This window comes from Pseudophryne corroboree, chromosome 6 (assembly GCF_028390025.1).
Source record: "Pseudophryne corroboree isolate aPseCor3 chromosome 6, aPseCor3.hap2, whole genome shotgun sequence".
NCBI lineage: Eukaryota > Metazoa > Chordata > Amphibia > Anura > Myobatrachidae > Pseudophryne > Pseudophryne corroboree.
The window spans coordinates 450,067,963-450,090,217 of NC_086449.1; the positions used below are offsets into that span (position 1 = coordinate 450,067,963).

The 22,255-nt window shown below is 42.2% G+C and overlaps 2 pseudogenes; one reads left to right on the forward strand and one right to left on the reverse strand.

Annotated features, from left to right (window-relative positions):
* Positions 1–5,332: 5,332 nt before the first annotated feature.
* On the reverse strand, positions 5,333–5,451 carry LOC134937505 (5S ribosomal RNA; annotated as a pseudogene).
* A 15,284-nt stretch (positions 5,452–20,735) lies between these two features.
* Positions 20,736–20,854, forward strand: LOC134937957 (5S ribosomal RNA; annotated as a pseudogene).
* The last annotated feature ends 1,401 nt before the right edge of the window (positions 20,855–22,255 follow it).

Below are 22,255 nucleotides of genomic sequence, written 5' to 3' on the forward strand. Positions count from 1 at the left end.
GACACTCCTCCGTTTCTCCAGCCACTCCCGCGTTTTTCCCAGAAACGGTAGCATTTTTTCGCACACACCCATAAAATGGCCAGTTTCCGCCCAGAAACACCCACTTCCTGTCAATCACATTACGATCACCAGAACGAAGAAAAAACCTCGTAATGCTGTGAGTAAAATACCTAACTGCATAGCAAATTTACTTGGCGCAGTCGCACTGCGGACATTGCGCATGCGCATTAGCGACTAATCGCTCCGTTGCGAGAAAAAAATAACGAGCGAACAACTCGGAATGACCCCCAATGTTCTTACATAATGCCTTAGAGAAAATTCTCATAAAGGTTTCTTTTCCCGTCACTATTATCAGTACAAGAAATAGGGAGATGCTCACATGTGTGCTTACATCAGGGAAAGTGTAGATAAACACATCAAGGTATCTTTCACCGATCCTCCCAGGTTCCTTCAGATCTCTCCTCGTGATTTCCGGAATGGAGCCACAGAAAGTAAAGCAGAAGGAAGTGGTTAATTTGAGAATACCTAGAATGGGTTTCCACCTATTAGGGGCACCCTTTTCTGTCTGGGAAAGGTGCAAAGGAGTATATTTATGGGACCACCTGTTCCGTGAAACCAGATAGAAAAAACTGCTCACATGAAGGTTTACATGTAAACAATTATGAAATCACACATAAAGGTATCTTTATCCCAAATACTCAAATCTCACGTTTAGAAACATCACATTGGACAATCTAATATGCTCACTTTATCTGCTTACATCAGCAAGAGTGGTTCAAAGCTCATAATGGTTTCTTTTCCCAGAGCCAGATAGGTTCAAACGATACCATAAAAATGTGATAAAATCCTTGTAGTAAAAACAGTTCTTTCTATTTATTCCAATAAAAAAACACAAATTACACAATAAAAGTCAAAAGACCTCTGGGTTAGATACCAGATGGAGTCACCAACCATGGGAAGAAAAAATAAACCCGGGTTCCTCACCACTACTGGTCAGCGGGGTATCAGTACCAAAGGTCAAACCCTATATCCTTTCAGCTCCTCACCAACACATTTCGACCTGATGTATGTTTTTTTTCAAGGTGAATCCTAAGTTATGTTGCGGCCTTTGTCCTCTGTGCCATTTGTTCCTTCAGCAACCAGAGCAAATTTGTTATGGGCTCAATGCACCTTTCCACAGATCAGGTCCGGAGCTGGTTCACGCAATATGGTACTCAGTGGGTGGATGGGGTAGGTACCAATGCGTTTCACTGCTCTATGTGGCAGCTTTTTCAAGGTAATGCTGCTGTGTCCTTTTGGACATATGTATACCCCCTCTGATTGGCATCTCATTAACTAATAATTAGCTCATTAGCAATTTCTAAAAATATATACAATTAATCTATATATAAGGAGGCAGACCTATCTAAATATTTTAATACATTTCATAGTCAATTTCTAAATAATATTTAATAAAAAGCATAAAAAATAATACCTTTTATATTTGACAAGTTCTGGATATTCGGTATGGTTCCGGGCATGTAACATACACAATGGTCATGTGATTACACATTACCCTACTTGATTGGATGATTAAGTCACATGACACAGGCAGTCCAACCGAATACCTGAAGTTTCTGTTCATTCAATGCTGATCACGTGATCGGCACTAATATAAAAAAAAACTACAATCCCTATAATGCATTGGGACCTGCTTGTAAAAGACAGGCTGGATACCAATCATGTGACACATATTAAAGTACCTTCTATCTCAGGACACAGCTACTATTGATATCGGCAGCACCCTAGGAACAGGCCCACAATTGTAGGACTTAATATTTGCAGAAGCCACTCTATGATTGGTTCCATTAGCTGTCTATCACACTAGCCACACAGGAAGTGGACACTGATTTATACTATTGAATAATTGCACATAATGGGGTAAATTTACTAAGATGGGAGTTCTATTTAAGATGGGATGTTGCCCGTAGCAACCAATCAGATGCTACTTCTCATTTATCTAGCACCTTCTAGAAGATAATAACTTGAATCTGATTGGTTGTTATGGGCAACATCCCATCTTAAATAGAACTCCCATCTTAGTAAATTTACCCCAATGTGTCTCTCATATAACAGACGCCCACAATGATCAGCTTAGCTTTCAGGTTACAAGATTAGCCATCAGTACATTGACTGTCGGCATCCTGGTTGCTGGTAAATCATGCTGGATCCTTCAGTTTATCTTTAACTTTTTCACTTTATTAATGCAACCACCAATATGATTTGCAGGATATTTATTTATCCAGAACCATTGTAATCATTCTAAACTTGGCTATGACATTTTTTCATACACTTTTTGTATACATGTATTCCTTTACTGGTTTTATGTGATGGTTAATACTTGATTTTAACGCATATCAATAAAAAATATATTTTAGGGGGCGTGGCCTGGCGGGCAAGTTGCACAGATGTGCTAGAACAGAGCTCTTGAAAAAGCCCTTAAATGTATAAGACCATTTCTCCTCCTCTGGCCCTAATCTTGCCCCTATAAACAGTGTCCCCACCTAGCCTACATCCCTACACCTGGTGGGTCTGTGCTACGGAGCCAGGGGTCGACTTTTACCCATCCCTGCAGGTTGTGGCCTATCTACCATTGTCATGCCGGGACCCCGATTTCTGCCTCTCTGCTGCGGATCCTGAAGACTTACATCTGACAGCCTCCCGGCTGACGATTATGGACCATCCCTGGTGATGGTGACTTTCTTGGTAGCTCTCCCCATGTGAACGCGGAGCTGCGCTGTATAGAGTGAGGTCCCTTGGCTATCGCTGCTGCGGTGGCCTGCCCCCAGTGATTGTGGGCAGTGTCCGCCCTATCCGCCAGACGGGAACTCAAAGCCGGGGCTTGGAGTCACTGTCCTGCCATGGAGCTGCACTGCCTGGATGTTTAGACAAAGAACCCCCAGAGATCGCTGCTGTGGCATCCTGCCCCTGGTGATCGTGGGCAGCGGCCGCCCTACCCAGCTGGATGGGAACTTGCTGCCGGGGCTTGCAGTCCCTCTCCTGCCATGGAGCTAGGCTGCCTGGCCACATAGAAGGAGGATGCCTGGTGATTGGTGCTGCAGTGGCCGTCCTACCTAGCTGGAGGGCAAGACACCGCTGGGGCTTGGAGTCCCTCTCCCACCGCCTTGTGGAGTCCTTCCCTGCTGCCATCACTTGTCTCTTCTGTTCCCCCCCTTCATTGCGGGGGCTGACACTGGCTGCCTGACTGCTCTCCCTGGCTTCCATTTTTCTCCCGGTGGTGCCCTCTGCAATCCCCCATCAGACTGGTGAGTGATTGCTCTTGGGCTCATTAGACCCCCCTCCTGATCGGCTGCTTCACCAGCCCCACCACCATCATAATATATAAATTGTCCTTTGTATATGTACACTGGCAAGCCCCTCTCACATGCGTGCTGGGAGGATTGTTAACAACTCCTGTCCAACATTGTGTTAATACTATATAGGGGCCTGACTATTCCTCCAGACTTTACCATGTGCACTAGGACCACAGTACCTTAATACTTTGCACACCACAGCTATATCTCTGACATGCAATTGATTGGTACGCTGTGCTCTGAACCCACACCCACACTGCATCCTGTGTATTGACATTGCTCCCACTTTCTAACCACTGTGCAGGTGACGCCGTCAGACCAACCCCGTTATTCCAGTGTTGCTGTCACACTGCATCTACTACCACAGTGCTGCAATGATATTGTGCTGTGGAACCACTGCCGCTCTACTTCTACTCCACCTGTGCCTTATCTACACTGTATCTGGTGCTGTACCCATGCCCACACATTCCAGCGATTATGCACCTGTTTTGTTTCTTGCATGCCAAATTCTTTGGTACTGACAACGATCTTCTGCCAGTGGTGTCCCCCGGATGAGACAAACCCATCCTGCCCAGCACGTGGCATTCCCCTCCATATATTGCCTCCTGTAAACTGATGCCTTGCTGATCTCTGAGGGATGCATTCCAGGCTTCTCTTTCTCAACAAGTAAGTTTCTCTCTGCAATTACTCAACCACTCTTCCACCATGAGCAAATCTCAACCTATAAACAAGAACTGGTCTCAAACTGATATTACACACCACTTTAATAAGCATGATAAACCTGCCCATTCCAACTCCCATTCAACCTCTCCCCATCCACCTACTGACTCCAACATGGACCAGGATGAAGCGCCAGCCACCAAGAAGGACATCTCCGACCTCAAGGCTCTTCTTGTATCTCTTAACACCTCGCTCACCACTGAACTCCACAAAGTGGCGGGTGAACTGAAGCAAGATATTTCTGCTCTCCTCCTTTCACTCTGACACATATAAAGACCTCAGCCGCGAATTCGAATTTCTGATGGAGAAAAATGAGGACTTGGAAAATAGGTAAAATCGCAACAACATCAGTGTCAAGAATATTCCCGAGTCTGTGGTACTGGCAAACCTCTTCTCATACCTCACTTGTTTCTTTACCTCCCTAGCACCATCCCTGTCCCCTCCAGATTTGGGCATGGAACACGCGCATCTCACCCCACATCCCAAGCCTAAGGACTCTGAACCTCCTCGAGATGTAGTTCTCCGCTTCCTGTCCTTTCGCATCAAAGAGCAAATTCTGTAGAGCAGAACTGGGGCGATCGGGCACAGGTCACAAAATACAATAATGTATGTACATGAGAAGACCAAAAACGGACAATTAATTACCCTTAATAACGGGAACGAGAAAATATCTAAGATTTTCTCCTATGTATGCTGTCCTTGTTGGTGGTGCGCCCAGAGCCAGAAAGTACATAGACTAAAAGTGGGAGAGAAAGAAGGCTCTTGTGTGGGCGCACTCTGTACAGGAAAAAGTTCCTATGAAATATGTCAAAGAATGTTTAAAACATAACTTTTATTGGTATTAATGTAAACATAATTTACCCATCTAAATGATCCATGAAAAAAAATATGGATTTAGAAATTTTTTTAAAATGTTCTGGTCTCTTGTTAAGAAGAGTGATTGGAAAAGTTGTAGACACAGAATTGTCATACCACCATTTCCCCTGACCAGTACAGATTTCTGTATTAATCGGACCGAGGAGTGGTCAAAGCATTATTGTAGGAATATCCAACTATAATCACTATTATTAAGTGGATATGTTGCTAATCAGTGATCACCAGACTTTAGCACCTGAATCACTTGACAAATGTAACAATTGTGAGTAGAAGACATTGGGCTGCACTGAATATTAACTGAGTAAATAAAGAGATATAGAATAGAAATAGTGGTGATACTGCTATTGGCGAGTTCTTCTCACACAGATAGGAAACAGGTTCCTGCTCTACAACACCAAGTATTCCCAGGCAGTTTCCTTTCCTGGTACTGACCCGGCCCAACGCTGTTTATCTTCCAAGATCGGACGAGATCGGGCGATGGCAGCGTGGTATGATAGTAAAGAATAGTATGATCAGTACGCCAATGAGAGTGCACCTATATAGGAAGTAATAGGTAGGAAATGATAGAAAAAATTAAAAACGAGAAATAAATTGAAAGATAAGCAAAAATAGGTGGATCTGCTTTCCACGTTAGGCACGGTTCAACAGTACCCACGTCCGTGGTTCTGTGATCCGTGGATCGTGGATGAGAGTCCACGAGACAGGTGAAGAAGTGAATGAATCTAGATTGGTGTTCTTGATTGTTAGGGTTATGACCCAGACTAGGTAATAGATTAAGTTAAAGACACAGAGTATTACTTTGGATACGCTTTATCTAACAAAATGATCACCACAGTAAATTGTTTAGGCAGCCTGCCCCCAAATGCTGTCACTAGGATCTTCCTAGGAAATATCAGTTATCACAGAGTATGGTGCTAGGCGGCGGTATTATCGCCACAATAAACAAATAAGTTAATTAGGCAGCCTGCCCAAAAATGCTCTAAGAATAGTAAATGAACACAGGCATATATATAGCATGCACAATGAATTTCCTACACAGAGAACACAGTGATGAATTTAGCATGCCAACAATTCAAAATTCATACAGATCAAATGCAAACAAATGCAAAAAAAATCAAACAGTATCATACAAATTCATAATCCTAAATAGGAAGAAAAAAACAGCTGACCTGTGATTAGGAATGAACCTGACAGGCTAAATCTGTCAGGTGCCGCAAATAAATAAATGAATAAACATGTAGGTGAAAATGTAAAAGATAATAATGTGCTGGCCTCTGTTGGAGACTGGAAGTGTAGCCCGTATCAGAGGACAATACCTTACATAAAGAAAAAATTCTATGCTCTAATAGGCAAATAGTATAGATGCACTGGTGGTGTGCCTGAGTGTGATATTGCTGTCTGTGTGTCCACAGAACAGCGGGGGCTTACAGCACTCCAATCAGAGGGCAGACGAATGGATCAGCCCATGGTCAGGTGCAGAAGGCTGGTGCCATGTAGTCACTCCATATGCAGACCCCCGTGGGAAGACGCGTTTCACCCGTATCGGGCTTGTTCACTTCCGGGTTCGGATGTGTAGGCGGGGGGACGGGTTTAAAGCAGTTTGCTTGGTGCGTCAGACCAGTAAGCAGAGCGAATGCGGTGGGCGGCGGCACCGCATCAGCGGCCACGCCGCCGTCGCTAGGGGGAAGTGCAGGAATGTTGCGCATGTCAGCTAGTCGCTGATGGGGCCGGAGTCGCCATGTTGGAAAAGGGATGAAGTTAAAAGAGATGTGAGCATGTCTAGGGACCTTACGCGAGGCCCTAAACGCCATTGTAAATAAGGGATAAGATAGTACCAGATACGTAGAAGTGTGGGCAGATGGAGATTCACAAAAGTTATTGATATCAAAAATGTGTGCCTTGCAGGTTAGTGATTATACTGAATGGATAACAGTAACCAGATATAAATCCCACATGATAATAGAATTCAGAGATCTTCGTTACACATATTTGCGCAAATGTGTGGTTAAGCCCCAAAGCCGCATCAAGGCCTCTCTGTATATTTGGGGTCCCTAGCGCTATATCTAGGTGCAGGGTGTGGCACCCCAAAACACCAGAATGAGCCAGAAAGCGCAGCGTGACATACCAGTGTAAAAAACTATAGTGTTAATAAATTAGTATTTAGGAAGCCGAAGCTATAGAGGGGGTGATACAAACATGAAATGTAATTAAAATAGAGAAATAGTGTTAGAAAATTAATAAGTGAAAAGTGTTAATAGAATGTAAAGGTATGCCACACTAAAGCCATCCAGCTCAGCCAGTCCAGAGGCACCACACCTCACACCTCCATTACCCCAATCTGGGTCTAATATTAACCAGCAAGGAGTCACATGATAATGGCTCCTTACTAAAATATGTCTAAGCTAAGAGCTACTTACCTTGGAGCAACCCCATAATGCTCCATGTGGCATGTCAGGGCCTGCACCTCCTCCTAATGCAGAAACCTCTCTGCCTCTCACAACAGACATATAGATTGGTAAATGCTCAATTAGCTTAGTGATATCATTCAGGTGCTCGAAAGGAAGGGGTATTTCTGAGCAAGAAAAAAGGCAATTGTTTCCCCAGCACACTGAATGGATAACAGTAACCAGATATAAATCCCACATGATAATAGAATTCAGAGATCTTCGTTACACATATTTGCGCAAATGTGTGGTTAAGCCCCAAAGCCGCATCAAGGCCTCTCTGTATATTTGGGGTCCCTAGCGCTATATCTAGGTGCAGGGTGTGGCACCCCAAAACACCAGAATGAGCCAGAAAGCGCAGCGTGACATACCAGTGTAAAAAACTATAGTGTTAATAAATTAGTATTTAGGAAGCCGAAGCTATAGAGGGGGTGATACAAACATGAAATGTAATTAAAATAGAGAAATAGTGTTAGAAAATTAATAAGTGAAAAGTGTTAATAGAATGTATGTTGTAGAATTTCATGTTTGTATCACCCCCTCTATAGCTTCGGCTTCCTAAATACTAATTTATTAACACTATAGTTTTTTACACTGGTATGTCACGCTGCGCTTTCTGGCTCATTCTGGTGTTTTGGGGTGCCACACTCTGCACCTAGATATAGCGCTAGGGACCCCAAATGTACAGAGAGGCCTTGATGCGGCTTTGGGGCTTAACCACACATTTGCGCAAATATGTGTAACGAAGATCTCTGAATTCTATTATCATGTGGGATTTATATCTGGTTACTGTTATCCATTCAGTGTGTTGGGGAAACAATTGCCTTTTTTCTTGCTCAGAAATACCCCTTCCTTTCGAGCACCTGAATGATATCACTAAGCTAATTGAGCATTTACCAATCTATATGTCTGTTGTGAGAGGCAGAGAGGTTTCTGCATTAGGAGGAGGTGCAGGCCCTGACATGCCACATGGAGCATTATGGGGTTGCTCCAAGGTAAGTAGCTCTTAGCTTAGACATATTTTAGTAAGGAGCCATTATCATGTGACTCCTTGCTGGTTAATATTAGACCCAGATTGGGGTAATGGAGGTGTGAGGTGTGGTGCCTCTGGACTGGCTGAGCTGGATGGCTTTAGTGTGGCATACCTTTACATTCTATTAACACTTTTCACTTATTAATTTTCTAACACTATTTCTCTATTTTAATTACATTTCATGTTTGTATCACCCCCTCTATAGCTTCGGCTTCCTAAATACTAATTTATTAACACTATAGTTTTTTACACTGGTATGTCACGCTGCGCTTTCTGGCTCATTCTGGTGTTTTGGGGTGCCACACCCTGCACCTAGATATAGCGCTAGGGACCCCAAATATACAGAGAGGCCTTGATGCGGCATTGGGGCTTAACCACACATTTGCGCAAATATGTGTAACGAAGATCTCTGAATTCTATTATCATGTGGGATTTATATCTGGTTACTGTTATCCATTCAGTGTGCTGGGGAAACAATTGCCTTTTTTCTTGCTCAGAAATACCCCTTCCTTTCGAGCACCTGAATGATATCACTAAGCTAATTGAGCATTTACCAATCTATATGTCTGTTGTGAGAGGCAGAGAGGTTTCTGCATTAGGAGGAGGTGCAGGCCCTGACATGCCACATGGAGCATTATGGGGTTGCTCCAAGGTAAGTAGCTCTTAGCTTAGACATATTTTAGTAAGGAGCCATTATCATGTGACTCCTTGCTGGTTAATATTAGACCCAGATTGGGGTAATGGAGGTGTGAGGTGTGGTGCCTCTGGACTGGCTGAGCTGGATGGCTTTAGTGTGGCATACCTTTACATTCTATTAACACTTTTCACTTATTAATTTTCTAACACTATTTCTCTATTTTAATTACATTTCATGTTTGTATCACCCCCTCTATAGCTTCGGCTTCCTAAATACTAATTTATTAACACTATAGTTTTTTACACTGGTATGTCACGCTGCGCTTTCTGGCTCATTCTGGTGTTTTGGGGTGCCACACCCTGCACCTAGATATAGCGCTAGGGACCCCAAATATACAGAGAGGCCTTGATGCGGCTTTGGGGCTTAACCACACATTTGCGCAAATATGTGTAACGAAGATCTCTGAATTCTATTATCATGTGGGATTTATATCTGGTTACTGTTATCCATTCAGTGTGCTGGGGAAACAATTGCCTTTTTTCTTGCTCAGAAATACCCCTTCCTTTCGAGCACCTGAATGATATCACTAAGCTAATTGAGCATTTACCAATCTATATGTCTGTTGTGAGAGGCAGAGAGGTTTCTGCATTAGGAGGAGGTGCAGGCCCTGACATGCCACATGGAGCATTATGGGGTTGCTCCAAGGTAAGTAGCTCTTAGCTTAGACATATTTTAGTAAGGAGCCATTATCATGTGACTCCTTGCTGGTTAATATTAGACCCAGATTGGGGTAATGGAGGTGTGAGGTGTGGTGCCTCTGGACTGGCTGAGCTGGATGGCTTTAGTGTGGCATACTTTTACATTCTATTAACACTTTTCACTTATTAATTTTCTAACACTATTTCTCTATTTTAATTACATTTCATGTTTGTATCACCCCCTCTATAGCTTCGGCTTCCTAAATACTAATTTATTAACACTATAGTTTTTTACACTGGTATGTCACGCTGCGCTTTCTGGCTCATTCTGGTGTTTTGGGGTGCCACACCCTGCACCTAGATATAGCGCTAGGGACCCCAAATATACAGAGAGGCCTTGATGCGGCTTTGGGGCTTAACCACACATTTGCGCAAATATGTGTAACGAAGATCTCTGAATTCTATTATCATGTGGGATTTATATCTGGTTACTGTTATCCATTCAGTGTGCTGGGGAAACAATTGCCTTTTTTCTTGCTCAGAAATACCCCTTCCTTTCGAGCACCTGAATGATATCACTAAGCTAATTGAGCATTTACCAATCTATATGTCTGTTGTGAGAGGCAGAGAGGTTTCTGCATTAGGAGGAGGTGCAGGCCCTGACATGCCACATGGAGCATTATGGGGTTGCTCCAAGGTAAGTAGCTCTTAGCTTAGACATATTTTAGTAAGGAGCCATTATCATGTGACTCCTTGCTGGTTAATATTAGACCCAGATTGGGGTAATGGAGGTGTGAGGTGTGGTGCCTCTGGACTGGCTGAGCTGGATGGCTTTAGTGTGGCATACCTTTACATTCTATTAACACTTTTCACTTATTAATTTTCTAACACTATTTCTCTATTTTAATTACATTTCATGTTTGTATCACCCCCTCTATAGCTTCGGCTTCCTAAATACTAATTTATTAACACTATAGTTTTTTACACTGGTATGTCACGCTGCGCTTTCTGGCTCATTCTGGTGTTTTGGGGTGCCACACCCTGCACCTAGATATAGCGCTAGGGACCCCAAATATACAGAGAGGCCTTGATGCGGCTTTGGGGCTTAACCACACATTTGCGCAAATATGTGTAACGAAGATCTCTGAATTCTATTATCATGTGGGATTTATATCTGGTTACTGTTATCCATTCAGTGTGCTGGGGAAACAATTGCCTTTTTTCTTGCTCAGAAATACCCCTTCCTTTCGAGCACCTGAATGATATCACTAAGCTAATTGAGCATTTACCAATCTATATGTCTGTTGTGAGAGGCAGAGAGGTTTCTGCATTAGGAGGAGGTGCAGGCCCTGACATGCCACATGGAGCATTATGGGGTTGCTCCAAGGTAAGTAGCTCTTAGCTTAGACATATTTTAGTAAGGAGCCATTATCATGTGACTCCTTGCTGGTTAATATTAGACCCAGATTGGGGTAATGGAGGTGTGAGGTGTGGTGCCTCTGGACTGGCTGAGCTGGATGGCTTTAGTGTGGCATACCTTTACATTCTATTAACACTTTTCACTTATTAATTTTCTAACACTATTTCTCTATTTTAATTACATTTCATGTTTGTATCACCCCCTCTATAGCTTCGGCTTCCTAAATACTAATTTATTAACACTATAGTTTTTTACACTGGTATGTCACGCTGCGCTTTCTGGCTCATTCTGGTGTTTTGGGGTGCCACACCCTGCACCTAGATATAGCGCTAGGGACCCCAAATATACAGAGAGGCCTTGATGCGGCTTTGGGGCTTAACCACACATTTGCGCAAATATGTGTAACGAAGATCTCTGAATTCTATTATCATGTGGGATTTATATCTGGTTACTGTTATCCATTCAGTGTGCTGGGGAAACAATTGCCTTTTTTCTTGCTCAGAAATACCCCTTCCTTTCGAGCACCTGAATGATATCACTAAGCTAATTGAGCATTTACCAATCTATATGTCTGTTGTGAGAGGCAGAGAGGTTTCTGCATTAGGAGGAGGTGCAGGCCCTGACATGCCACATGGAGCATTATGGGGTTGCTCCAAGGTAAGTAGCTCTTAGCTTAGACATATTTTAGTAAGGAGCCATTATCATGTGACTCCTTGCTGGTTAATATTAGACCCAGATTGGGGTAATGGAGGTGTGAGGTGTGGTGCCTCTGGACTGGCTGAGCTGGATGGCTTTAGTGTGGCATACCTTTACATTCTATTAACACTTTTCACTTATTAATTTTCTAACACTATTTCTCTATTTTAATTACATTTCATGTTTGTATCACCCCCTCTATAGCTTCGGCTTCCTAAATACTAATTTATTAACACTATAGTTTTTTACACTGGTATGTCACGCTGCGCTTTCTGGCTCATTCTGGTGTTTTGGGGTGCCACACCCTGCACCTAGATATAGCGCTAGGGACCCCAAATATACAGAGAGGCCTTGATGCGGCTTTGGGGCTTAACCACACATTTGCGCAAATATGTGTAACGAAGATCTCTGAATTCTATTATCATGTGGGATTTATATCTGGTTACTGTTATCCATTCAGTGTGCTGGGGAAACAATTGCCTTTTTTCTTGCTCAGAAATACCCCTTCCTTTCGAGCACCTGAATGATATCACTAAGCTAATTGAGCATTTACCAATCTATATGTCTGTTGTGAGAGGCAGAGAGGTTTCTGCATTAGGAGGAGGTGCAGGCCCTGACATGCCACATGGAGCATTATGGGGTTGCTCCAAGGTAAGTAGCTCTTAGCTTAGACATATTTTAGTAAGGAGCCATTATCATGTGACTCCTTGCTGGTTAATATTAGACCCAGATTGGGGTAATGGAGGTGTGAGGTGTGGTGCCTCTGGACTGGCTGAGCTGGATGGCTTTAGTGTGGCATACCTTTACATTCTATTAACACTTTTCACTTATTAATTTTCTAACACTATTTCTCTATTTTAATTACATTTCATGTTTGTATCACCCCCTCTATAGCTTCGGCTTCCTAAATACTAATTTATTAACACTATATTTTTTTACACTGGTATGTCATGCTGCGCTTTCTGGCTCATTCTGGTGTTTTGGGGTGCCACACCCTGCACCTAGATATAGCGCTAGGGACCCCAAATATACAGAGAGGCCTTGATGTGGCTTTGGGGCGTAACCACACATTTGCGCAAATATGTGTAACGAAGATCTCTGAATTCTATTATCATGTGGGATTTATATCTGGTTACTGTTATCCATTCAGTGTGCTGGGGAAACAATTGCCTTTTTTCTTGCTCAGAAATACCCCTTCCTTTCGAGCACCTGAATGATATCACTAAGCTAATTGAGCATTTACCAATCTATATGTCTGTTGTGAGAGGCAGAGAGGTTTCTGCATTAGGAGGAGGTGCAGGCCCTGACATGCCACATGGAGCATTATGGAGTTGCTCCAAGGTAAGTAGCTCTTAGCTTAGACATATTTTAGTAAGGAGCCATTATCATGTGACTCCTTGCTGGTTAATATTAGACCCAGATTGGGGTAATGGAGGTGTGAGGTGTGGTGCCTCTGGACTGGCTGAGCTGGATGGCTTTAGTGTGGCATACCTTTACATTCTATTAACACTTTTCACTTATTAATTTTCTAACACTATTTCTCTATTTTAATTACATTTCATGTTTGTATCACCCACTCTATAGCTTCGGCTTCCTAAATACTAATTTATTAACACTATAGTTTTTTACACTGGTATGTCACGCTGCGCTTTCTGGCTCATTCTGGTGTTTTGGGGTGCCACACCCTGCACCTAGATATAGCGCTAGGGACCCCAAATATACAGAGAGGCCTTGATGCGGCTTTGGGGCTTAACCACACATTTGCGCAAATATGTGTAACGAAGATCTCTGAATTCTATTATCATGTGGGATTTATATCTGGTTACTGTTATCCATTCAGTGTGCTGGGGAAACAATTGCCTTTTTTCTTGCTCAGAAATACCCCTTCCTTTCGAGCACCTGAATGATATCACTAAGCTAATTGAGCATTTACCAATCTATATGTCTGTTGTGAGAGGCAGAGAGGTTTCTGCATTAGGAGGAGGTGCAGGCCCTAACATGCCACATGGAGCATTATGGGGTTGCTCCAAGGTAAGTAGCTCTTAGCTTAGACATATTTTAGTAAGGAGCCATTATCATGTGACTCCTTGCTGGTTAATATTAGACCCAGATTGGGGTAAGTGAGGTGTGAGGTGTGGTGCCTCTGGACTGGCTGAGCTGGATGGCTTTAGTGTGGCATACCTTTACAATCTATTAACACTTTTCACTTATTAATTTTCTAACACTATTTCTCTATTTTAATTACATTTCATGTTTGTATCACCCCCTCTATAGCTTCGGCTTCCTAAATACTAATTTATTAACACTATAGTTTTTTACACTGGTATGTCACGCTGCGCTTTCTGGCTCATTCTGGTGTTTTGGGGTGCCACACCCTGCACCTAGATATAGCGCTAGGGACCCCAAATATACAGAGAGGCCTTGATGCGGCTTTGGGGCTTAACCACACATTTGCGCAAATATGTGTAACGAAGATCTCTGAATTCTATTATCATGTGGGATTTATATCTGGTTACTGTTATCCATTCAGTGTGCTGGGGAAACAATTGCCTTTTTTCTTGCTCAGAAATACCCCTTCCTTTCGAGCACCTGAATGATATCACTAAGCTAATTGAGCATTTACCAATCTATATGTCAGGTTAGTGATTATAGTTGGATATTCCTACAATAATGCTTTGACCACTCCTCGGTCCGATTAATACAGAAATCTGTACTGGTCAGGGGAAATGGTGGTATGACAATTCTGTGTCTACAACCTTTCCAATCACTCTTCTTAACAAGAGATCAGAACATTTTAACATTTTTTCTAAATCCATATTTTTTTTCATGGATCATTTAGATGGGTAAATTATGTTTACATTAATACCAATAAAAGTTATGTTTTAAACATTCTTTGACATATTTCATAGGAACTTTTTCCTGTACAGAGTGCGCCCACACAAGAGCCTTCTTTCTCTCCCACTTTTAGTCTATGTACTTTCTGGCTCTGGGCGCACCACCAACAAGGACAGCATACATAGGAGAAAATCTTAGATATTTTCTCGTTCCCGTTATTAAGGGTAATTAATTGTCCATTTTTGGTCTTCTCATGTACATACATTATTGTATTTTGTGACCTGTGCCCGATCGCCCCAGTTCTGCTCTAAGTAACCCTACTGTTGTAAATACAGTCTCTGATTGCCTGGCACGGTCTTCACTTATTCTTTGTATCAACCTCCTCTATTTTCCTTCCTTACCCATAGATCCTTTTAGCAGTTTCTTTGCAGATTGTAGGTCATCTCCTACCTAAACCTTACCCAAGTGCAACTCATCATTTGGCATGACGACATTCTCTTTGAAAACGGATTTATTGAAACGTCAAAATTTGGAGAATTTTGGGGATCCCTTCTCTGAGACCTACGAACAATCTTCTTCCAACACAGATTGGAGGACCCCTTCTCTAGACTACAAAAAAGCTTACAGAGGAGGACACGCCTATCTTGGGATGTTACGACATTAGAAAATTGCATTAAACACAAGATTGTACCTCGGGGTCTGAGACCCAAAGTATTTCCTTCATTCCCACTTGCGACTGAAAACTTGAAGACCGAATGGGAGGCAGCACTTCTGAGGTGCTCTTATGAGTTATTACATCTCCTGGTGAAACATGACACTTTACTCCTATATCAGGTAGATAAAGAAATAGACGAACTTGGCAAAAATTTGGAAACCTGGGAAAAGGATCTATCTTTTCAGACTGCGTTTGAGAAACACAAAAAAGAAATTGCGCAGTACGAACAAGCAAAAGTGGACCGCAAACGCAACAAATTTATAAGGGATAAACGTGATTTCGCACGAGGTGACATCTTTAGGTGGAATCCCACACCCCTTAACAGGACTAGAAAACAGAGGGAAGACCCAACCCTCTCAGAATTCGAGTCCTCCAACAATGGAGATTCGGCCAGTGAAACATTTGAAAATACCCCATACATCCAGTCAGAAATTGAAGACTTCTCCCCACGTTTTTTAGGCCAAGGTTCGAGGCCAAGAGGCCGTATCAGAAATCAAGGAAAACCAGGAGAGGTGGAAAGAAGAAGCGACAGATGCAATCCAGATTGGGACACACAAAGGACCGCCCGATATCCAGCTCGACAGAGGAAGACGGTGCGGTAGATCGCAATAATCCTTCCAAACTACAGGTTAGCAATTTATCTGATAGGCCTCTTTCTACCGACCATATGGAGGTACTTGCAAAGGGACTTTCCTTTACACCATACAGACCCTTTAAAAGATTTTCCTGGGAAAAGGACCTGAGGCTCTTTGGGAGGAAGCTTCTTCTCAAAAAATTATTTGCCAGGCAACAACATAGACAGGTGGAGAATCCGTGCAGCTCAGAACTGACCACAGATGACCTCCGTGCCATTCAGGAATTAGAAGAACTTCAAATGGAATCCAATATGGATGGAACAATCACCCACAGACCGAAATGTAAACCCAAATCTTCCTTTTTTCCTCCTGACAATACCAGCCCAGAGGTCAGGGTCTTTTTGAACCGGGTGTCTAAAGAATTTGATGATCTCTATGTTCAAACTAGAAATGGCCTTCACCACTCTTCTCAAAATCTCAAATTCAAAGAAAGAAAAGCCCTGCAAGAAATGGGAACTTGGCATGATATAATCATAAAACCATCCGACAAAGGTGGTAATATTGTACTCTGGCCTCGTGAAATGTACATTACTGAAGCACATCGACAATTACACAATCTCTCATGTTATAAGAAACTTCTCAGCGATCCTACCACCAGAATTTTGAATGCCTATAATATCTTATTACAAGAGGCTGCTACCCAAGGCACCATCACTAAACAAGAATTACAATATCTTACTGTCCAGAATCCAAAAACACCTACTTTTTATCTTTTGCCTAAGATCCATAAAAATGCCCATCAGCCACCTGGCAGACCAATAATGTCCGGTAATGGTGGGCTTTTGGAGCAACCCAGTCGACTTCTGGACTTACACTTACGTGAATTTGTTCTTGATTTACCCTCCTACTTGCAGGACACATCGCATCTATTACGTAAAATTCATGATATACACTTTGAGAATGACTTTCTCCTAGTGACTCTGGATGTGGAGGCATTGTACACAAGTATTAATCACCATCATGGTCTGACAGCAGTCAAGTACTACCTGGACCAAGGAGGAGAAAAGGATTTTTCGGATTTTCTTCTAAAATTACTTCACTTTGTTCTTTCCCAAAACTATTTTGTTTTTTCAAGATCAATTTTTTCTGCAAGTAAGAGGAACTGCAATGGGTGCTGCATGTGCACCCACTTATGCGAACCTCTTTTTGGGGTGGTGGGAGCACCTCTACGTTTTCAATACCGTCAATGAAAAATACACTACGCACGTGACATTGTGGCTAAGATATATTGACGACATATTCATTATTTGGAACGGAGAAAGAGGTCTTCTTATGGACTTTATTCAACTCCTTAACACCAATAATCTCAATATTACATTGACTCATACCATCAGCACGGAGATGGTCCCCTTTCTTGATCTCAATATTTACAAATCTGACACAGGCTTTCTGGAAACAGAATTATATCGCAAGGAGACTGCAACCAATAGTCTCCTCTTTCAAACCAGTTCACATTTTCCTCCAACTGCTCGTAGGATCAAGTCTTTAAAATCAAGAGCAGAGAACTTACCCAACGCCTCCTAGCCAGAGGTTATAGTAAACGCTCACTCAAACGAGCATACTCGGCCACCACAGCAGTCAAGAGGGAGAGTTTCATTTTTCGGAAGAAGAAAGAGGACACCAAATTTGGATGACACCCTAAGATTTATAGGGACATTCTGTCCTGAATGGAGAATGTTGAAAAATTTTATAACTAAACACCTTCCCATCCTACAGCTGGATCCAGATTTATCCCTGTTCCTGGACTCTCCATTACAGATGAGTTGGTGTCGATCTAAGAATATAAAAGACCAACTAGTACGTAGCCATTTTGTCACATCCACCCCCAAAAAACCATCCATTTCTGGCTCCTTTCCGTGTGGTCAATGCAAAATTCAACTGCAATACCCAAGCACTGATTTACTGCATAGCTTGTGGGTGCAATCTTAAATATATTGGAATGACCACACGTAAATTAAAAGAAAGGGTCCTGGAACATTTTGCAAAAGATCTGGCACGCATGAAACAGCTTACCTCAGTTGCCAGGCATTTTCACTTTCACCATAAAGGATCCATCAAAGAATTTAAGGTCTTTGGCTTGGACCGCGTTCATTTGGGCATACGAGGGGGAGACATCACCAAAGAACTCTATAAAAAAGAGAGCGAGTGGATCTTTCGCCTCAACAGTCTGAAGCCCTTTGGTATGAACGAAAATATAAATTACGCGGTTTCCTGTGAATTAACAGTTCTACCATTCCAGCCTATACTTGTTGTATTCCCTAATACAATACACCATTTATCTCATTTAGTCACCTCCCCTTTCATTTCCCCAATTCACTTCATCACTTTATGATCACTCTTTACACTATTTTGCTCTTCCCATGCACCTTTTATATCCTATCTGCCTACTTACGGTGCCTTTTTTTTGCCCCTAGTTTCCTTCCTAGTTCCTTGTCACTAATCACACTCGCATCTCACTTTTCACCTCACCCTCATATTCACCTGCCTCCCGCATCCCAGAGTGTCCCAACCCAGGTCCAACCATGTAATCCCAGTCACCTTCCCTATTGCAATATCTTCCATTTCCTCCTCTCAACACCCTATTCCACCTCACTTACCTACACTCACACCCCCCTCGTATTCCCACATTCCATCTATTACCCCCATCACCCTCCTTCCCCCCCATTCATTATCATGTCCCCTGCCATTCTTTTCCCCTTTCGATTAAGAGGCACCAACTTTAATTAAATGTTTGTTAACCAGTCACACTGCTAATTTATATCATCAGTCCACAATTCACCCTCACCTTTCTATCTTATCCATTCAGCACACAATCAATTTTTTTTTTTTTTTTTTAATTATATTATTATTATTATTTTTATTCATTTATCTTTACTTTTTATTATTTTTATTTTTATTTTTATTTTATTTTTATTTTTATTTTCATGTTTATTTATATTTTAATAATATTTGCATTTTTTTCCCATTTTCAAATCCATGTCACTTTCATTTTTCCAGTACCTTCACTGTCATTTCATTTCACCTTTTGCACATAATGCAATCACATTAACCAATTCTTCCCCTTCTATCATTTCCCGTACGCCCCTATTGGTTTCCCTTTTTTCTGTCATTTATCCTATATACGGTATTTCCTATTTACTCTTTCATCTCTCCTCCCATTTTCCCTTAACTGTTTCCTTTCAATGTCATTCAACAATGTTCTTGTCTATACTCATTAATATCTTCATATCCTGTTAAGTTTATAGTCTCTCATATCCACTTTTTTCTAACCTGCAAGGCACACATTTTTGATATCAATAACTTTTGTGAATCTCCGTCTGCCCACACTTCTACATATCTGGTACTATCTTATCCCTTATTTACAATGGCGTTTAGGGCCTCGCGTAAGGTCCCCAGACATGCTCACATCTCTTTTACCTTCATCCCTTTTCCAACATGGCGACTCCGGCTCCATCAGCGACTAGCTGACATGCGCAACATTCCTGCACTTCCCCCTAGCGACGGCGGGCGTGGCCGCTGACGCGGCGCCACCGCCCACCGCATTCGTTCTGCTTACTGGTCTGATGCACCAAGCAAACTGCTTTAAACTCGTCCCCCTGCCTACACATCCGAACCCGGAAGTGAACAAGCCCGATACGGGTGAAACGCGTCTTCCCACGGGGGTCTGCATATGGAGTGACTACATGGCACCAGCCTTCTGCACCTGACCATGCGCTGATCCATTCGTCTGCCCTCTGATTGGAGTGCTGTAAGCCCCCGCTGTTCTGTGGACACACAGACAGCAATATCACACTCAGGCACACCACCAGTGCATCTATACTAATTGCCTATTAGAGCATAGAATTTTTTCCATATGTAAGGTATTGTCCTCTGATACGGGCTACACTTCCAGTCTCCAACAGAGGCCAGCACATTATTATCTTTTACATTTTCACCTACATGTTTATTCATTTATTTCTTTGCGGCACCTGACAGATATAGCCTGTCAGGTTCATTCCTAATCACAGGTCAGCTGTTTTTTTCTTCCTATTTAGGATTATGAATTTGTATGATACTGTTTGATTTTTTTGCATTTGTTTGCATTTGATCTGTATGAATTTTGAATTGTTGGCATGCTAAATTCATCACTGTGTTCTCTGTGTAGGAAATTCATTGTGCATGCTATATACATGCCTGTGTTCATTTACTATTCTTAGAGCATTTTTGGGCAGGCTGCCTAATTAACTTATTTGTTTATTGTGGCGATAATACCGCCGCCTAGCACCATACTCTGTGATAATTGATATTTCCTAGGAAGATCCTAGTGACAGCATTTGGGGGCAGGCTGCCTAAACAATTTACTGTGGTGATCATTTTTGTTAGATAAACCGTATCCACAGTAATACTCTGTGTCATTAACTTAATCTATTACCCAGTCTGGGTCATAACCCTAACAATCAAGAACACCAATCTAGATTCATTCACTTCTTTACCTGTCTCGTGGACTCTCATGAACGATCCACGGATCACAGAACCACGGACGTGGGTACTGTTGAACCGTGCCTAACGTGGAAAGCAGATCCACCTATTTTTGCTTATCTTTCAATTTCTTTCTCGTTTTTCATTTTTCTATCATTTCCTACCTATTACTTCCTATATAGGTGCACTCTCATTGGCGTACTGATCATACTATTCTCTACTATCATACCACGCTGCCATCGCCCGATCTCGTCTGATCTTGGAAGATAAACAGCGTTGGGCCGGGTCAGTACCAGGAAAGGAGAGTGCCTGGGAATACTTGGTGTTGTAGAGCAGGAATCTGTGTCCTCTCTGTGTGAGAAGAACTCTCCAACAGCAGTATCACCACTATTTCTATTCTATATCTCTTTATTTACTCAGTGAATGTTCAGTGCAGCCCAATGTCTTTTCTACTCACAATTGTGACATTTGTCAAGTGATTCAGGTGCTAGAGTCTGGTGATCATTGATTAGCAACATATCCACTTAATAATAGTGATTATAGTTGGATATTCCTACAATAATGCTTTGACCACTCCTCGGTCCGATTAATACAGAAATCTGTACTGGTCAGGGGAAATGGTGGTATGACAATTCTGTGTCTACAACCTTTCAAATCACTCTTCTTAAAAAGAGACCAGAACATTTTAATATTTTTTCTAAATCCATATTTTTTTTCATGGATCATTTAGATGGGTACATTATTACCAATAACAGTTATGTTTTAAACATTCTTTGACATATTTCATAGGAACTTTTTCCTGTACAGAGTGCGCCCACACAAGAGCCTTCTTTCCCACTTTTAGCAAATTCCGTAGGTCAGCCGTAAATCCCACCAGATACTTTTTGAAGGAACGAAACTTCAGATATTCCAGTACTTAACACCCATTGCTATAGCCAAAATCAGAGATCATCGAGAGATTACACTACCTCTACATGACCATTGCTCTAAGTATTGTAGGGGTTTCCATTTCCATCTTCTGGTGGACGTCAATGGTCATCAGCACATTATCTGCACCTCTGATGAAAGTAAAAGTCTACTCCAGCAGCTGGACCTTCGGCCTGCCTCCTCTTTAACTGCAATGAATGATGGTGCCCTCATCTGATTGGACCTTGCAAAATCTCTATTAATGTATCCCTGCCCTCCCTCAGGTGATGGCTCTCTGGAGGCAACATTGATTTCCCCTTTGTTTTGGTTCCTTAGCATCATACCATAGGGACTTTGAGATACTATATCATTAATATTTCTGTTGTATTTGCAGTTTAATGTATTCATAGACTAATATATCTGTACTTACTGTTTGACGTTGTAACTTTGGGCTTGGGATGTGTTTTCTCAGCCCGCTTTCTCCCCCTCTGCCAGACCACGCCCCTCCTCTACCTATAGGAAATTAACATACAGTCTTCTGGTAGAATTTTTCCTTAGCGCCCCCAATTGGGGTTTATTTTACCTTCTCTCGCTCCCAACCCAGGGCACCCCCCGTTTTGCCTGGGTGCTCTAATTGTGTGGCCGACCTCCTCTTCGGGAAGTCTATACCCACATTTTGTTTTATTTTATCACTTTACTCCCCTTTTTTTGTTTTTCCCCCGCTTCTCTTTTTTCCCTCTCCTTCTCCTTCCATAGGTCTATTCCATACCTCCACCCACCATGTCGCTCTGTGTTTTGACGCTGAACGCAAGGGGTCTTAACACTCCTC